The 15,095-nt window shown below is 41.5% G+C and overlaps 2 non-coding genes across 2 annotated transcripts; one reads left to right on the top strand and one right to left on the bottom strand.

Annotated features, from left to right (window-relative positions):
- The first annotated feature begins 216 nt into the window (after positions 1 to 216).
- LOC140287891 (U2 spliceosomal RNA) lies at positions 217 to 400 on the top strand. The gene has a single exon (XR_011911840.1). It is a non-coding gene; the product is annotated as a U2 spliceosomal RNA (small nuclear RNA).
- Positions 401 to 3,644: 3,244 nt separating this feature from the next.
- Positions 3,645 to 3,758, bottom strand: LOC140287883 (U5 spliceosomal RNA). The gene has a single exon (XR_011911833.1). It is a non-coding gene; the product is annotated as a U5 spliceosomal RNA (small nuclear RNA).
- Between the last annotated feature and the right edge of the window lie 11,337 nt (positions 3,759 to 15,095).

The following is a 15,095-nucleotide window of genomic DNA, read 5'->3' as shown; positions in this document are numbered from 1 at the left end:
TTCGAAGCTGGAGTGCAAAGTTGTTGCTTGAATGGTGCTTGCTGGAGCATGCGGGAGTGCAAAGTTATACCATTTAAAAGGGCTGAAGAGTGCTCAGTGCAGCGGGTGGGCGGAGGTGCAACGTGACACTCTGGCCACCTATGGCCATAAAAAGAACATTGCTACAAGTGCGCATTGTGCCAGCAAGGGCCCTCGGACCTGAAACAGTGGACAGTTATCGCTTCTCGGCCTTTTGGCTAAGATCAAGTGTAGTATCTTTTCTTATCAGTTTAATATGTCCTCTATACGAGGACAACATATTAAATGGATTTTTAAGAATAGGAGTTGAAAAAGAAGCTTGCTCCGTTCACTCCAAGCCTCGACCCGGTACTGCAGTGCCGCTGGGAACGGTGCGCTCTCCTCTGCTCTTGTGAAAAAGCAAACAGCGGTGCAGGATGGAAGTTTCAGGGAGCCCAAGATGAAACTTTCTTTTAATCTGCTGAGAAAAGAGAGTGAATGCGAAGTGGACTTTAACACGGCTCTGGGAGCGAGCCGAGTGCGGGCTAACCGGGAGAATTGCTTGAAAGAAACGCGACACCGAATGAGTGGTCAGAACAAAGCCTCAATACGGTGTTCCCGTGGTGTTTGTGGCTGCGTTGTCTTTTGCACAGAGTAAAAGACAAGGCAGCCATCGAATAGATTGTTTCTACTTGGTCAGCCGAGGAGCAGGGGGGGGGGGCAAGCGTCTCAACCAAGCAAAGCTCACCAAGTAGGAACAATCGGGCCCTTTTCGATGGCTGCAACACCTGAAAGAGATATTGATGCGAGACCCGATCAAATGCTTTTTCAAAGTCTAAATTTAAGATGACAAGCCGGGTGTTTCTGTCTCTAGCGTAATCAATGATGTCTCGAATCAGTACGAGGCTGTCGGTGAGTTGTCTCCCTGAGATGGCACAAGTTTGGTCTGGGTGAATTACCTCCTCTAAAACAGAGGACATCCGTGTCGCTAAAACCTTGCTAAAAAGTTTACAGTCAAAGTTTAAAAGTGTGATGGGCCTCCAATTCTTTAGGTCAGTCTTATCATTTTTTTTATAAAGTAGAGTCACTATTCCCACTCTAAAACTGTCAGGCAGTCGGTCGAGTTTTTCAAAATCTTTAAAAACATCTAAAATGTCTGATGATAAAAGGTCCCAATAGGTCAGATAGAATTCTGCAGGAAGCCCGTCTAAACCCGGAGCTCGACTTCTCTTAAAACCTGTTAGGCATTTTTTTAACTCTAAAGCAGTAAAATTCTGTGTCAAGTGTGCATTCTCTTTTACGGTTTTGTCAACGAATTTTAAGATTTCTGCCGATGTTTCCAAGTGCACTGGTTTCTCTTTGTACACGTTACTATAAAAGGTATGTACAGTTTCAATCATCTCTTGTGTGGATTTTGTTAAAAACCCATCTTCTCTTTTTAGATTTTGAATACACTCCTTTTTATTTATAACTTTCTTTATTTTTCACCTTCCTCAATTTCCTGCTCCCTGCTTCTTACAAAAATTCCTTTACTCTTTATTTCTGCTGAAACTGACATTTCCTTTTTGACATCTTTGATTTCTTCTTTAAAGTCTATGCCACACTGATTTAGTTTAAAGTAGCGCTGTAAGCGTTTATGTAGTCCCATCATACATCTATTCTCTTTCCTTTTTTTACGTTTACCTTGCTGTTTAAAAAAAGTCTGGGTCGTTTCCTTCAACATTTCCCACCATTGTGCATGTGTTTCGTAGAGGTCTTGAAGGGTCTGCCACTCTTTATAACATTCCCTGTACTGACTGACTATGATTTCATCCTCCAACAGGGAACAGTTGAGTTTCCACAGACCACTTCCTACCGTCACACCAGAAGGGGGTGAAAGGGTGAAGGAGAGCATAAGGTGGTCTGAAAAGAAAACAGGGGTTAATCTAACATCAGTGGGTGGGCAATCTCTAGTAAAGAAATAATCAATGCGAGAGGCTCTGGTGCCATCATGACTAAACCAGGTGAAGCCCTCCTCTCTGGGATGCATGGTTTTAAAACAGTCAGTAAGCTTAAAATCCCTGCATATGCCCTGAAGTAAAATCGAAGTCTTATCCACTTTAAAATCTACCCCTGCTCTTTTTCTATCTTTCCTGCTCAAGATACAGTTAAAATCCCCTCCTACAACTAAAGGTACTTGCCCTAGCATGTAAAGCTGTATATCTTCTAAAAGGTCATACCTTTCATTTTTTCCATTGAAACCATAAATATTTAAGAGGTTAAAGTCTTGCCCCATAAAATTCAAGTGTGCTAAAAGTGCCCGTCCGTCTCTCACCACTGTGCTACCTTTCACCATAACATGCAGATTTTTAATTAGAATGGCCACACCATCATTTTTATTTTGATTTGAGCCACTCCATATCGATAAATGGGGCCACATTTCCTCCCATTGTCTATGGTTTTTTAAAAAAGGTAGTCCACATTCTTGTATTAAAAACACATCTGATTTTATGGAGTCTAAGAAGGATAAAATACTCTGGGCTCTTGTCTTTGATTTCACACTTCTCACATTTAGTGTTGAGAAGGTGAGAACCAATAAAAGCATAAAGGAAAGTAGGTATGTCATTTTCGTTTTTCTAAGTTATCAAAACAAATTACACACAGGTTATTTCTTGGGAAACTAGCTCTTCCTTCATTTCTTTAGGTGAAAAGTGAGTAGGGTGATCTATATTTCCTTTTCGGACTCTCGGTGTTGGCCTCTGACGCAATGTTGCATTTAACTTTGAGTCCCTGGGGGTTGATTGCAGAGCTGAAGTTAAAAAGGAGACCTCATTTGGTGAGTCGGAGGGGAAGACTCTAGGTTCTTCCACTGAAGAACTGTCTGAAAGGGACCTAACCCTTCCCCTCTTCTCTGATACAACTGGGGAATCAGAGGCTCAGATGCCGTCCTCTTTGGCTGTTGACCTTCGGGGAGGTGAGTATCTTCACTAGACTCACCTGTCTGCTCTTCCTCCTCATTTAGCGTAGCTCCACCCTCTGCCTGTGAATTCTCACAGACTTCAACACTGAGTGGTGAGGCCTCTACAGACCCCTCCCCTTTTTGCTCCTCACTTCCAATCCAAGCTTTTGGCGGGAAGTTTGAATTTATTGGGTCAACCTCTTCACTTTGTTCACCAACTGCCACCTTTGGTCCTTCTCTTTGTTGGCTTGACTGTGGCTTTACCGTCTTTAATTTGTTGGCAAAAGATTTAGGGCAATCTCTGAAGAGGTGATTTAATTCTCCACAGAGATTACATTTCCTGCCATTTGGACACTCTCCAAAAGTTTGCCCAATTTCTCTGCTCTTCCCACATAACACCTTGGTACAAGCCTCAACCAGGTGCCCATGCTCACCACACTTGCGGCAGAACTTGGGCTGCCCCTGGTAGTGGATGTAACCTCGGTTTTCAAGGTGGCCAGAGTGTCGCCGACCCGCTGCACTGAGCACTCTTCAGCCCTTTTAAATGGTATAACTTTGCACTCCCGCACGCTCCAGCAAGCACCATTCAAGCAACAACTTTGCACTCCAGCTTCGAACATCGGCACAGTCGCAACAAGTAAGGCGACTCTACTCAGAGAAGTCACTCTGCACAGTAAGAAGATTTCTTTTGCACAGACAGAAAGGGCTTCACCCGCAAAGGTAAAGCCTGCCAAAAATAGAAACAACTCATTAGTGCTGCTCTCCACAGAAATCTTTAGTAAAAGGCGAAAGACTTGTACGTTATGAAGAGAAACCAGAGTACGATTATCCGTCACTGCGGGAGCAGGGCATCAGGCTAGTTGGCATAGCCACCTTCCCCATGGTGAGCTTTGCTTGGTTGAGACGCTTGCTCCCCCCCCCCCCTTGCTCCTCGGCTGACCAACTAGGAACAATCGGGCCCTATTCGATGGCTGCCTTGTCTTTTACTCTATGCAAAAGACAAGGCAGCAACAAAAACACCACGAGAATCCCGTATTGAGGCTTTGTTCTGACCGCTCATTCGGTGTCGCGTTTCTTTCAAGCAATTCTCCCAGTTAGCCCACACTCGGCTCGCTCCCATAGCCGTGTTAAAGTCTACTTCGCATTCACTCTCTTTTCTCAGCAGACTCTTGGGAGTTTATCTATAAAATGAATTCCTTCACTCAAACTATGTGAAAACTGCTTTGTCCTTAATATTTACCATGTCTAGAAAGATTTAAACAAAAAAAACAACGTTGTACTTTGCAGTAAAAGAAAGAGCAAATCTAAAGTTTCAGGAATCCGAGAATAAGCTTACTTTCATGAGTTCTTCACGATTTCGGATTTGCTATAAAATGAATTCCTTCACTCAAACTAAATTAAAACTGCTAAACCGCTAATCTGTTATATGTAAGGCAGATGTCAAATTCACCGAAATAGGATCAAAGGGTATTCGGCCAATCGAGCTGTAGCAGCTTCGGTAAAAGAGTATAAGTTGAAGAGTTTGTGAATAAAGGTGTGCGCACACATAGTGTGCTGTACGAAAATAGGCAGGGAGCAATGCCGGCTGGGGTATATGTTCTTGTATGTTGTCTGACTGTTTGATTTGAATGTGTTGTGTAAGTGTCCTGTTGAATGTTACATGTTTGGGCTTTGACACGCTTCACTGTGGTTGTTAACTGTGTGGTGTGTCCTGAAATGTTATATGTTTGGGCTGTGTGACATGCTTAATGCTTGTCAGTAGCTACCCACTTATTCATATATAGCAACTGACAACATAAGAAGTCTGGACATACTTTGATAGTAGTTGTAGAAGTATCCTTATTGATAATAGATCACTAATTCATAGTGATAGAACAGTAGATGAACAGGTGCTTGCACATGTCTCACGAAAATAAAATGGGTGTATGATTGCTGACGGCAGAGCAATACTGCCAAACTTATGAGTTCTTGTGGCAAACTTGATTCAGTGTCTTGACGTGTATACGCTGTTTCGCTGACTTGATTGTCACAAGAAACAAAGTGTGTTTGATAAGATCCGACCATTTTATTACGGGAGGATCAGTATGTATGGATTCTGATGTGACTGATAAACCCATTCGTATCTTAAGCATAATCTAATACGTGAGACAACGCCCTGGCACACGATAAAAAAAAAAAAAGAGAGAGAGCGGTTTTGTGTCCCCACAGTCCATTATGTAGAAAAGAGAGAAAAAAGCCTTTCTGATTTGGTGTGTGTGCTCATAGTGCAGAGTGTAGAGAAAAGAAAGCCGTTTTGGTGTCACGGGTGTTGTGACTTACACACACACATTTCTAAATTGAGAAAGGAAATTATTTTAGAGGAAGCACTGGAGTTTAGATCCCACATTTGTTGATAGGCATTCATTTATTTCTTCACTTCTGATGAAGTTTCAACAATAAACAACAAACTTTGTATTATGAGAAAGAACCAGACTCATTCTTCAGGAATCCGAAAATAAGCTCTATTTTATGAGTTATGCACGAATTCGGATTCTCCTATAAAACGAATTCATTAACTCAAACCAAGTTAAGACTGCTTTGTCCTTCATATTTATTCATGTCTAATCAAGTTTCAACGATAAACAACGTTGTACTTTGTAGAATGAGAAAGAACTTCTTCAGCAATAAGCATCTCTCGACATATGACGAAATACAGATTTTGCTATAAAATTAATTCCTTCTATCAGCCTGACTTAAAACTGTTTGTCCTCCTTATTTATCCACTTCAAATCAAGTTTCAACAATTAAAAAAAATTTGTAGTTTGAGAAAGAACAACTTAATCTTCAGCAATCAGTATAAAAAGAGGTGCAAATGCCAACCATACATACCTAAAAGGTGGAGCGGAAGTATTCAGCTGCAAGTAGGAGTGAATGTTCGACCATAATTTGTAAAAAGCGGGTAAGAAAAGGTTCGAATGCCCGACTATATATTAACAAAAGCGGGAGGAGAGGTCTTCGGATGAGAGTGGGTGAGAATTTCCAACCATAATCTATAAAATACGGTGAAAAAAAATATGTGAATGCCTCATAGAACACTAAAAGCGGAAGCGTTTGGCTGCAAGAAGGTGTGAATGTCCGACTATATTTGGTGAAAAGCAGGTGAAGCAAGGTCTGAATGCCCAACCTTACATCATCAAAAGCGAGATCAGAGGTGTTCGGCTGCAAGAAGGCCATAGTTTGCCAAAAGCGGGTAAGGTGCGAATGACCGACTAAATATCAACAAAAGTGGGGGCGGAGGTCTTCGGATGGAAGTGGGTGTGAATATCCCACCATACAAGTATGGTGGAGAGGAAGCTGTGAATGGCCGACCATAGTAAAAGGCGGGTGAGAGAAGGTGCGAATGTCAAACCATACATAATCAAAACAGGGAGCGGAGGTGTTCTGCTGTAAGAAGGTGTGAATGTCCAACCATAGTTGGTAAAAAGCGGGTAAGAAAAGGTTAAAATACCCGACTGTACACAATCAATAGCGGGAGCGGAGTTGTTCGGCTACTAAAAGGTGTGAAAGTCCGACCATGGTTTGTAAAAAGCGGGTAAGAAAAGGTGCGAATGCCCGACAATGTATGATCAAAAGAGGGAGTGGAGGTTTTCGGCTGCAAGAAGGTCTGAATGTCCAACCATAATTTGTAAAAACCGGGGAGGAAAAGGCTCGAAAGCCCGACTATACACCATCAAAAGTGGGAGCGGAGGTGTTCAGCTGCAAGACGGTCTGAATGTCCATCAATAATTGCTAGAAAACATGAAAGAAAATTTTTGAATATCAAACTGCACATGATCATAAGCGGGAGAGGAGGTGTTCAGCTGCAAGAAGGTGTGAATGTCTACCCATAATTACTGAAAAATGGGTAAGAAAAGGTGCGAATGCCTAACCATACATCATCAAAAGAGGGAGCGGAGGTGTTCCGCTGTAAGACGGTGTGAATGTCCGACCATAGATGGTAAAAAGCGGGTAAGAAAAGGTTAAATTACCCGACTGTACACAATCAAAAGAGGGAGCGGAGTTGTTCAGCTAAGAGAAGGTGTGAAAGTCCGACCTTGGTTTGTAAAAAGCGGGTAAGAAAAGGTTCGTATGCCCAAATATACACCATCAAAAGCGGAAGCGGAGGTGTTCGGCTGCAAGATATTGTGAACGTCCGACCAAAGTTTGTAAAAAGCAGTTAAGAAAAGGTTCAAATATCTAACCAAACATAATCAAAAGCGGGAGCAGAGCAGTTCGACTGGAAGTAGGTGTGAATGTCAGATCATAATTTGCAAAAAGCTGATGAGAAAGGGTGAGAATGCCCGACTATACACCATCAAATGCGGTAGCGGAGTTATTTGGCTGTGAGTAGGTGTGAATCTCCAACCATAATTGCTGAAAAATGTGTTAGAAAAGGTAAAAATGCCGGTCCATACATCATCAAAATCGGGAGAGGTGGTGTTCAGCTGCAAGAAGGTCTAAATGTCCATCAATAATTGCTAGAAAACATGAAAGAAAATTTTCGAAAATCAAACCACACATGATCATAAGTGGGAGAGGAGGTGTTCAGCTGCAAGAAGGTGTGAATGTCCACCCATAATACCTGAAAAATGGGTAAAAAAAAGGTGCGAATGCCCAACCATACATCATCAAAAGCAGGAGTGCATGTGTTCGGCTACAAGAAGGTGTGAACGTCCAACCAAAGTTTGTAAAAAGCAGTTAAGAAAAGGTTCGAATATCCAACCATACATAATCAAAAGTGGGAGCAGAGCTGTTCGACTGCAAATAGGGGTGAATGTCAGATCATAATTTGGAAAAAGCTGATGAGAAAGGGTGAGAATGCCCGACTATACACCATCAAATTCGGGAGCGGAGTTGTTCGGCTGTGAGTAGGTGTGAATCTCCGACCATAATTGCTGAAAAATGTGTTAGAAAAGGTAAGAATGCCGGTCCATACATCATCATTGAGCGAGAGAGGTTGTGTTCGGCTGCAAGTAGGTGTGACTGTTCGACTAAAGTTTGTAAAAAGTGGGTAAGACAAGGTGCGAATGCCTGACAATTTATGATCATAAGCGGGAGCGGAGGTGTTCAGCTGCAAGAAGGTCTACATGTCCATCAATAATTGCTAGAAAACATGAAAGAAACTTTTCGAAAATCAAACCACACATGATCATAAGTGGGATAGGAGGTGTTCAGCTGCAAGGTGTGAATGTCCACCCATAATTCCTGAAAAATGGGCAAAAAAAAGGTGTGAATGCCCAACCATACATCATCAAAAGCAGGAGTGGAAGTGTTCGGCTACAAGAAGGTGTGAACGTCCAACCAAAGTTTGTAAAAAGCAGTTAAGAAAAGGTTCGAATATCCAACCATACATAATCAAAAGCGGGAGCAGAGCTTTTCGACTGCAAGTAGGTGTGAATGTCAGATCATAATTTGCAAAAAGCTGATGAGAAAGGGTGAGAATGCCCGACTATACATCATCAAAGGCGGGAGCGGAGTTGTTCGGCTGTGATTAGGTGTGAATCTCCGACCATAATTGCTGAAAAATGTGTTAGAAAAGGTAAAAATGCCGGTCCATACATCATCAAAAGTGAGAGAGGTTGTGTTCGGCTGCAAGTAGGTGTGAATGTCCAGCCATAATTACTCACAAACGGGTAAGAAAAGGTAGTATTGCCAGACCATATATGATCAAAACAGGGAGCGGAGGTGGTTCAGCTGCAAGAAGGTTTGAATGTCCGACTAAAGTTAAAATATATTAAAGAAAGCGGGAGGAGAGGTCTTCGGATGAGAGTGGTTGAAAATTTCCGACCATAATGTATAAAATGCGGTGAAAAAAAGGTGTGATAGAACACTAAAAGGTGGAGCGGAAGTGTTCGGCTGCAAGAAGGTGTGAATGTCCGACTATATTTGGTGAAAAGCAGGTGAAGCAAGGTCTGAATGCCCAACCTTACATCATCAAAAGCGAGATCAGAGGTGTTTGGCTGCAAGAAGGCCATAGTTTGCCAAAAGCGGGTAAGGTGCGAATGTCATACTAAATATCAACAAAATTTGGGGCAGAGGTCTTCGGATGCAAGTGGGTGTGAATATCCAACCATACAAGTATGGTGGAGAGGAAGCTGTGAATAGCCGACCATAGTTTGGAAAAAGCGGGTAAGAAAAGGTTTGAATACCCGAACATACACCATCAAAAGAGGGAGCGGAGGTGTTCCGCTGTACGAAGGTGTGAATGTCCGACCATAGTTGGTAAGAAGCGGGTAAGAAAAGGTTAAAATACCCGACTGTACACAATCAATAGCGGGAGCGGATGTGTTCGGCTACAAGAAGGTGTCAAAGTCCGACCATGGTTTGTAAAAAGCGGGTAAGAAAAGGTGCGAATGTCCGACAATGTATGATCAAAAGAGGGAGCGGAGGTGTTCCGCTGTACGAAGGTGTGAATGTCCGACCATAGTTGGTAAGAAGCGGGTAAGAAAAGGTTAAAATACCCGACTGTACACAATCAATAGCGGGAGCGGATGTGTTCGGCTACAAGAAGGTGTCAAAGTCCAACCATGGTTTGTAAAAAGCGGGTAAGAAAAGGTTCGAATGCCCGACTATACACCATCAAAAGCGGGAGCAGAGGTGTTCCGCTGTAAGACGGTGTGAATGTCCGACCATAGTTGGTAAAAAGCGGGTAAGAAAAGGTTAAAATACCCGACTGTACACAATCAATAGCGGGAGCGGAGTTGTTCGGCTACAAGAAGGTGTGAAAGTCCGACCATGGTTTGTAAAAACCGGGAAGAAAAGGCTTGAAAGCCCGACTATACACCATCAAAAAGAAGGTTTGAATGTCCATCAATAATTGCTTTAAAACAAGAAAGTAAATTTTCGAACATCAAACCGTACATGATCATAAGCGGGAGAGGAGGTGTTCCGCTCTAAGACGGTGTGAATGTCCGACAATAGTTGGTAAAAAGCGGGTAAGAAAAGGTTAAAATACCCGACTGTACACAATCAATAGCGGGAGCGGAGTTTTTCGGCTACTAAAAGGTGTGAAAGTCCGATCCTGGTTTGTAAAAAGCGGGTAAGAAAAGGTTCGAATGCCCGAACATACACCATCAAAAGAGGGAGCGGAGGTGTTCGGCTGTAAGACGGTGTGAATGTCCGATCATAGTTGGTAAAAAGCGGGTAAGAAAAGGTTAAAATACCCGACTGTACACAATCAAAAGAGGGAGCGGAGTTGTTCAGCTAAGAGAAGGTGTGAAAGTCCGACCATGGTTTGTAAAAAGCGGGTAAGAAAAGGTTCGTATGCCCGAAAATACACTATCAAAACCGGAAGCGTAGGTGTTCGGCTGCAAGAAGGTGTGAACGTCCGACCAAAGTTTGTAAAAAAGCAGTTAAGAAAAGGTTCGAATATCTAACCAAACATAATCAAAAGCGGATGAGAAGGTGTTCGACTGCAAGTAGGTGTGAATGTCAGAGAATAATTTGCAAAAACCTGATGAGAAAGGGTGAGAAATCCCGACTATACACCATCAAATGCGGTAGCGGAGTTGTTCGGCTGTGAGTAGGTGTGATTCTCCAACCATAATTGCTGAAAAATGTGTTAGAAAAGGTAAGAATGCCTGTCCATACATCATCAAAAGCGGGAGAGGTGGTGTTCGGCTGCAAGTAGGTGTGAATGTCCATTAATAATTGCTTTAAAACATGAAAGAAAATTTTCGAATATCAAACCTTACATGATCATTAGCAGGAGAGGAGGTGTTCAGCTGCAAGAAGGTGTGAATGTCCAGCCATAATTACTCACAAATGGGTAAGAAAAGGTACTATTGCCAGACCATATATGATCAAAACAGGGAGCGGAGGTGGTTCAGCTGCAAGAAGGTTTGAATGTCCGACTAAAGTTTGTAAAAAGCGGGTAAGACAAGGTGTGAATGCCCAACAATGTATGATCAAAAGAGGAGCGGAGGTTTTCGGCTGCAAGAAGGTCTGAATGCCCACCCATAATTACTGAAAAATGGGTAAGAAAAGGTGCGAAAGCCCAACCGCACATGATCATAAGTGGATGAGAAGGTGTTCGACTGCAAGTAGGTGTGAATGTAAGATCATAATTTGTAAAAAGCGGGTAAGAAAAGGTAAGAATGCCCAACCATAAATTATCAAAAGCGGCAGCAGAGTTTTGGCTGGTATTTATCAATGTCTAGATAGATTTCAACAAAAAACAACGTTGTACTTTGCAGTAAAAGAAAGTGCAAATCAAAAGTTTTAGGAATCCGAGAATAAGCTTATTTTCATGAGTTCTGCACGATTTCGGATTTTATGTATAAAATGAATTTCTTCACGCAAACTAAGTTAACACTGCTTTGTCCTTCATATGTACCCATTTCTACATATATTTCAAGCATAAACTTCCTCATATTACCCTGAATGAGAAAGAGCCACACTTGTGATTAAGCCATACCTCCCTTTTGAGGAGTTCTGCATGATTTGGGATTTTATCTATAAAATTAATTCCTTCACTCAAACTATGTTAAAACGGCTTTTACCTTCATATTTATCAATGTCTCGATAGATTTAAACAAAAAAACAACGTTGTACTTTGCAATAAAAGAAAGAGCAAATCAAAAGTTTTAGGAATCCGAGAATAAGCTTATTTTCATGAGTTCTGCACGATTTCGGATTTTATGTATAAAATGAATTCATTCACTCAAACCAAGTTAAAACTGCTTTTTCCTTCATATTTATCAATGTCTAGATCGACTTCAACAAAGAACAACATTGTATTTTGCAGTAGAAGAAAGAGCAAAACTGAAGGATCAGGAATCCGAGAATAAGCTTCTTTTCATACGTTCTGCATGATTTGGGATTTTATGTATAAAATGAATTCCTTCACTCTAAGTTAACACTGCTTTGTCCTTCATATGTACCCATTTCTACATATATTTCAAGCATAAACTTCCTCATACTACCCTGAATGAGAAAGAACCACACTTGTGATTAAGCCATACGCCCCTTTTGAGGAGTTCTGCATGATTTGGGATTTTATCTATAAAATCAATTCCTTCACTCAAACTATGTTAAAACGGCTTTTACCTTCATATTTATCAATGTCTCGATAGATTTAAACAAAAAAACAACGTTGTACTTTGCAGTAAAAGAAAGAGCCAAAAGTTTTAGGAATCCGAGAATAAGCTTATTTTCATGAGTTCTGCACGATTTCGGATTTTATGTATAAAATGAATTAATTCACTCAAACCAAGTTAAAACTGCTTTTTCCTTCATATTTATCAATGTCTAGATCGACTTCAACAAAGAACAACATAGTATTTTGCAGTAGAAGAAAGAGCGAAGGATCAGGAATCAGGATCAGGAATCCGAGAATAAGCTTATTTTCTTATGGGCAAGTGGGAACTGCTTTGTCCTTCATATTTATCAAGATGGATTTCAACTTCTTCTACTGCAAAGTCCAATGTTTTTCTTTGTTGAAGTCGATCTAGACATTGATGAATATGGAAGGACAAAGCAGTTTTAACTTGGTTTGAGCAAAGCAATTCATTTTATAGCAAAATCCGAAATCGTGCAGAACTCATGAAAGCAGGCTTATACTCGGATTCCTGAAACTTTAGATTTGCTCTTTCTTTTACTGCAAAGTACAACGTTGTTTTTTTGTTTAAATATTTCTAGACATGGTAAATATGAAGGACAAATCAGTTTTAACATAGTTTGAGTGAAGTAATGCATTTTATAAGCAAAATCCCAAATCATGCGGAACTCACGAAATGCTTTTTCTCGCTTTTCACTGCTTTTTACAAACTTTGGTTGGACGTTCACACCTTCTTGCATCCGAACACCTCCGCTTCCGCTTTTGATGATGTATATTCGGGCATTCGAATCTTTTATTACCCGCTTTTTACAAACCATTGTCGGACTTTCACACCTTCTTGCAGCCGAACACCACCTCTCCCGCTTTTGATGATGTATGGTCCAGTATTCTTACCTTTTCTAACACATTTTTCAGCAATTATGGTCGGACAATCACACCTACTCACAGCTGGACACCTCCGCTCCCGCTTTTGATCATACAATGTCGGGACATCGCTCCTTGTCTTACCAGCTTTTTACAAACTTTAGTCGAACATTCACACCTTCTTGCAGCTGAACACCTCCGCTCCCGCTTTTGATGATGTATAGTCGGGCTTTCGAGCCTTTTCTTACCCGGTTTTTACAAATTATGGTTGGACATTCAGACCTTGCAGCCGAACACCTCCGCTCTCTCTTTTGATCATACATTGTTGGGCATTCGCACCTTGTCTTACCCGCTTTTTACAAACTATAGTCAGACATTCACACCTTGCAGCTGAACCTCCGCTCCCTGTTTTGATCATGTATGGTCTGGCAATACTACCTTTTCTTCCCCCGTTTGTGAGTAATTATGGCTGGACATTCACACCTACTTGCAGTCGAACTGCTCTGCTACCGCTTTTGATTATGTTTGGTTTGGATATTCGAACCTTTTCTTAACTGCTTTTTACAAACCATGGTCGGACTTTCACACCTTCTTGTAGCCGAACAACTCCGCTCCCGCTTTTGATTGTGTACAGTTGGGTAATTTCACCTTTTCTTACCCGCTTTTTACCATCTATGGTCGGACATTCACACCTTCTTACAGCGGAACACCTCCGCTCCCTCCTTTGATGGTGTATGTTCGGGCATTCGAACCTTTTCTTACCCGCTTTTTACAAACTATGGTCAGACATTCAAACCTTCTTGTAGCCGAACACATCCACTCCTGCTTTTGATGATGGGTATTCAAACCTACTTGTTGCCCGCTTTTCATTAATTATGGGTGGACATACACACCTTGTCGCAGCCAAACACCTCCTCTCCCGCTTATGATCATGTGCGGTTTGATATTCGAAAATTCTCTTCCATGTTTTCTAGCAATTATTGATGGACATTCAGACCTTCTTGCAGCTGAACACCTCCGCTCCAGCTTTTGATGGTGTATAGTCGGGCTTTCGAGCCTTTTCTTCCCAGATTTTTACAAAATATGGATGGACATTCAGACCTTGTTTCAGCCGAAAACCTCCGCTCCCTCTTTTGATCATACATTGTCGGGCATTCGCACCTTTTCTTACCCGCTTTTTACAAACCATGGTCGGACTTTCACACCTTTTAGTAGCGGAACAACTCTGCTCCCGCTATTGATTGTGTACAATCGGGTATTTTAACCTTTTCTTACCTGCTTTTTGCCAACTATGGTCGGACATTCACACCTTCTTACAGCGGAACACCTCCACTCTCTCCTTTGATGGTGTATGTTCGGGCATTCGAACCTTTTCTTACCCGCTTTTTACAAACTATGGTCAGACATTCACACCTTCTTGCAGCCGAACACTTCCGCTCTACCTTTTAGTGTTCTATGGGGTATTCACACCTTTTTTTTCACCGCATTTTATAGATTATGGTTGTAAATTCTCACCCACTCTTATCCGAAGACCTCTCCTCCTGCTTTGGTTAATATATAGTCGGGCATTCGAACCTTTTCTTACCGGCTTTTTACAAATTATGGTCGAACATTCACACCTACTTGCAGCCGAACACCTCCGCTCCCGCTTTTGATGGTGTATAGTCGGGCTTTCGAGCCTTTTCTTCCCCGGTTTTTACAAATTATGGTTGGGCATTCAGACCTTGCAGCCGAAAACCTCCGCTCCCTCTTTTGATCATACATTGTCAGGCATTCGCACCTACTTGCAGCCGAATACTTCCGCTCCACCTTTTAGTGATGTATGGTTGGCATTTGCACCTTTTCTTACCCTTTCTTACCCTACTGATTGCTTAAGATTAAGTTGTTTTTTCTCAAACTACAAAATTTTTTTAATTGTTGAAACTTGATTTGAAGTGGATAAATAAGGAGGACAAACAGTTTTAAGTCAGGCTGATAGAAGGACTTAATTTTATAGCAAAATCTGTATTTCGTCATATGTCGAGAGATGCTTATTGCTGAAGAAGTTCTTTCTCATTCTACAAAGTACAACGTTGTTTATCGTTGAAACTTGATTAGACATGAATAAATATGAAGGACAAAGCAGTCTTAACTTGGTTAGAGTTAAGGAATTCGTTTTATAGGAGAATCCGAATTCGTGCATAACTCGTAAAATAGAGCTTATTTTCGGATTACTGAAGA

Source organism: Leuresthes tenuis, unplaced genomic scaffold (genome assembly GCF_036924035.1).
Source record: "Leuresthes tenuis unplaced genomic scaffold, fLeuTen1.0.hap1 SCAF_167, whole genome shotgun sequence".
NCBI lineage: Eukaryota > Metazoa > Chordata > Actinopteri > Atheriniformes > Atherinopsidae > Leuresthes > Leuresthes tenuis.
This window is presented reverse-complemented; position numbering and strand designations above follow the sequence as displayed.